The sequence below is a fragment of the Fukomys damarensis genome, unplaced genomic scaffold, assembly GCF_012274545.1.
Source record: "Fukomys damarensis isolate Sample0158 unplaced genomic scaffold, DMR_v1.0_HiC HiC_scaffold_38, whole genome shotgun sequence".
In the NCBI taxonomy this organism is placed as follows: domain Eukaryota; kingdom Metazoa; phylum Chordata; class Mammalia; order Rodentia; family Bathyergidae; genus Fukomys; species Fukomys damarensis.
This window is the reverse complement of record NW_022900950.1, coordinates 66,980,266-66,984,974: the sequence shown is the minus strand read 5'-3', so window position 1 is coordinate 66,984,974 and position 4,709 is coordinate 66,980,266.

Here is a 4,709-nt window from a genome sequence, read left to right as displayed (position 1 = left end):
AAAAAAAAAAAAAAAAAAAAAAAAAAAAGAGCCCATCCAGCCCCAAAGGTTATATACTATATGTTTATATCTTTCTGATATTCTGTAGCAGGCACATCTATCAAGATAGAAATAGGCCATGGGCAAGGAGAGGTTTTCCAAAAAGGGGCTAGATAGGATAATTATTCTTAGGACAATGAAATGGTTTGTGTGGCACCTGGGTGGTAGGTACACAGGTCTATGTATTTGTCAAACTGGACAGAAATGTGAACTACAAAGATGAAGTTTTACTGTATGCTCATTTTTAAAAAATGAACTAGATGTTCACTTTTCTTACATCTTGGCAGAGAAACGAGAATTTTTTTTGCTGAACAGTGACTTTCAATGAGTGTCCATGAGTATAAAAAAACAAACAGTACTAAATGTACTGTTATGTCTTCAACAAAGTTCTGGTACAGTCTCTTCACTTGTGACCACTTCAGGGAACTCTGTGTTAATGTCAGCTCCTGGAAATCAAGGCCTGTGTCTGTCTCCCTCTGTGGGCTTGAGGGCTGCAGTACAGTGCTTCTCAGTAGTGTGCAGTCCTCCCTTATCAGAAAAACTTCTCATGGATTCCAAAGCTTATATCTGCTGTCCTCTTGTTTTAAAAATGTATTAGAATGTGAAAACACAGGCATTCTGATGCTTACCATCCATACCACTGATTAGCATTGATACAGTTGGGAAGCCATAACAAAAGTATAAATCCATAAAGCTCGGTGTAATGATATTGGATTAGTGGAACCCAATCACCATTCATGCGACTGTACCTGAGATGGGCAGGTGATTACTGTCGGCCCTAAACATTCCTGACATCATATTCTCTCACCTATCGACTGCCCCAAAGTCCCTTTTACAGCATAGCTTGATGTCATGTAGAATGCCATAAAGAAATAAGACTCTTGTAAGTGCTACAAAACACAGTCAGACTTCTATTCCTTCTGCACCTAACCTATGACAAGCAAATTTTAATTTAAGTGAAATTTGACCCTTGTCCTCTGAGGTGCCTATGAAGGCATCACAATGTGGCAGATGGATACAGTCTTGGAGGGGAGGAGAAGGCTCTATGCGTGTCTCTGAGAGAAGGCTCTGCTATCTTAGTCCCGAGTCTTTGATAGCTTTAGAGAATTGTGCAAAGAAGAAGCTTCCAACATCACCCTTAGGGGGAATTTCAAAATTTTGCTACACTGCGCTTATCTGTTTGAATTGTTTGGAACTCAGTACGGTTGTGGCAATTGTTTTCGACTAAGCTTTCAAGAAGTAGAAGAAAAACAACAACAACAAAGGATTTATCCGTGAGATTATTTTGCAAAGGAAATAAAAGCTTGATACCTAATTTTGTAATTTGGAGTAATTTGAGCCCCATGTTGGCCGTGCTGAAGTAGCCCAAACCTTTTCAAGATTGCATATGAAAAGAAAACATGCCTCTCAGCTACTACAACAGTGCAGCCAGCCCTTGCTTGAGTCTATGAGATAAGACCATGAGGCCTGGGAGGAGGCTGTGTGGAGTGAGGTAGGCTGAAAAAATTAAGAGATTGGTAGAAAGGAAACAAGGAAGTCATAACTAAAAAATCGTGCTTTTAAGAAAATGGCAACTTCCAGAAGACAGCCGAAGTTTCCCAAGGTGATCCACCTTGGCATTGCCTTGGTTAAAGTTCCTCCCCTGCTAGCAGACCCCAAACTCCTCAGGAATATTAAAAGTACATAAATTGGTTTAACTGAAAGAGTAAAGAGTAGGAACCTGATCCTAAGATAAAGGAACAAGTTGAGAATCCCCAAAATGTTTAAATTGCCTATTTGAAAAAAAAAAAGAAAGAAAGAAAAGAAAAACTGTGCCCACACCTGTAAAACGGGCTCATACCCTTCTGGAGGGTGGGATGCCTTTCCCCAAGGTTTCACCCCCTCCAGAAAAGCATAAATGTTTCCTGTTCCAGGAAATGACCTGTCTCATTCCTCTGAGAGCTTGCACCCCACTCTGGTTTTTGTTTGTTTGTTTTTTGCTTCAGGGATGAACTCTGGACCTTGCACTTGTGAGTCAGGCAGCAGAACCACTGAGCTAAATCCCTGGCCCTCACACTCCACTCTTGAGTGCCTCTTAAAACCTCTGTCTAGCAAACCCTTCCCCTACCTCTTACTGACTTCCATCGGAGGAAGCGAACCTGCCAACTTTCTCTACATTGGCATGGGTTAGGTTCTGCATCTCAGCCTCGGGACCTCCAGACCCAGCCCCGTGAATGGAGGAGACGCTGGCAGGTGTGTTTTTCCCCAGTGCTCAGTGTTGCTTCCTCTTGGACTGCTGTAAATAGATGGATTTTGAGCAAAGAGAGGGAATAGAATTGGAAAACTGTTCAGCAGAGAGCCGAGTGATGAAGACAATCAAACACAGGAATAAGAATGGGTAATTTTCTCTTTGGAGCGGAGGGTGGTAATATATGTGGGCCACCTTAGAACCAACCTCTGTACCCAACACTTTTTCATCTCAGTGCATTTAGCAAATTATTCCTCACGGTTCCTTTGGGTGGACTCCTGGAAGCAACTCTGTAACTACAGGTTATTTTCATTGCTACCTGAGTGCTAAAAAGCAAACCAATTTCTAAAACATCTTATCTTGAGGTGCTGTAAATACTTTTGATCTGGGTATTGGATATATGTTATGTAGCTGTAATCTTACCATGTGCATAATTTGTACACTTCTACACGACATTTAAAAAATCCATCCCTCCTCAGTAGGGGTTCCATTAAAATCCTTCCCCTATTGGTAGGGGTTCTGTCTGACACATTTACAATTTCACCACTGCCACCCTCCAATCTACTGCTCCCAAAGGCCACCCATGTCTGCTTGGCGTATAATCATAAGAATCTCCTGTTACCCGTTTTGAAAAGACAAAGCCCTCCAGTCTTCAAAATGCTGAAGCTTTTTGTCAAAGAGCACCCAAAATTAATATTCTCATAATATATCCACCAGGGGGAGCTAACAAAGCAAGAATAATAGGAACATACTGACCTTAGCCAGCCTCAAATCAAGATTTCCAGACAAAAACTGCAGAGTTTACACACAAACAAGAATCAGTTTCTCAGTTCTGTGGAAGGCATGTGAAATTTTATTAAAGTCAGGTTTAATTCATGGCTTTATTTTTCTCAGCAGTAGGCATGTTTCAGTAAGAAGCAGCAAGTGACTTTGGGGGTGTCCACACTGATAATGACTAGTGAGGAAATGGACACTGAAATAAAGATCATTCACCTTTGAAAAACATTTTACAGTTTATAAAAAATGTTCAGTTTGGGCGGTGAGTAGTGACAATTTTTCTCCTTAGTATAAGGATTTAATTTATAAATACAATGACTTTTGGACATGAAAAATAGTTTTCATTGCATTCATGCAGGGAACAGGTGAGGATAGAAAAAAATAAAGATGGGTAGAAAGGAGACAAAAAAATGATATTTTACAAATGTACTTTTAAAAAACCCTACAGTTTTTAGGACACAATCAAAGATACCCAAGGTTATTATGCCTGCTTTTTTTCTCCACTAGGCAACTCACTCCAAAATGCCTAAATCTTTTTTTTCCATTAAATTTATTGGTACATTTAAAACAAACAATGCAGTTACATTTATCATTGCGATCTTGTACCTTCACATGATGTATCTCGGTTCTTGTTTTTTTCCCCATATCTCTGCCCTCCCTTCACCCCCTTCACCCTTCAAAATGCCTAAATCTTAAAAAGATATAATAAGCCTGTAAAATGAGCCCATGTCTTTCACCTATAAACTGGACCCATGATTTTGCTCTTCAGCCAATATTATAGATTTACAAATTACACAGATTCCTACCCCTAAAAAACACATAAATGTCCCCAGTCCCAGATCATAAAGTGCCCCAGCCCTCGAGCACACGGATGCTTCTGAGTGTGTACTTCTCTGACGCCAATAAATCTACCCATTCTTCTCAATGACATATCCTGCAACGCTTTTCTGTGGTAAACGTTGGTCAAAAGGCCCCACGAACTTCCATCTCCTCTTTGAGGAGATCTGCTCGGACCCTAGCGGGTGACACAACCGCCATATTTGCGAATTAGAAAAAGGCGGAGCTGTGGGGTCTGGGGCGTGGTTTGGTGAGAAGAGCGTGGCGTAGATTTGGGGCCCACTTATCCCATCGGCAGCTCAGTGCAGAGGTAACCTCCATCCGTGGCAGCACTGGCGTCTGCTCAGCGGGGGCTCTAAAGAGATACTGGGAGAGTGTAAATCCTCCTCTCCCCACGCTTTGATACGTAGTTCAAGACTAGTTTGCCCACCTGCTCTCTTCCAGTCCGAACGCAGACCCTAAGTTCTTCCTTAGAGGAATTCTGGATCTACCCCATTCTCTAGTGAACTTGTCGTTATAATTTCCATTTTCTTATCACTCCTCAGTTTTTATTTTTGCAATCACTATCTCCATCGATTTTGTTTTTTATTACTGGTCAGAAAGTTTTTACAGGAAGATAGTGGAACCAGACATTCTTTTTTTTTTTTTTTTCAGTCCTGGGGATCGAACTCAGGACCATAGCACAAGGTGTGTCTATGTGAGGCAGGCACAGTGCCGCTGAGCTAAATCCTCAGCCCTAAACTTCTTCAATGTGATCATTTCTCAGTCCTTGCTTTATCTGACTTGACCGCAGTACTTAACCCCGTAGATCACTGTGACTACATTTGGC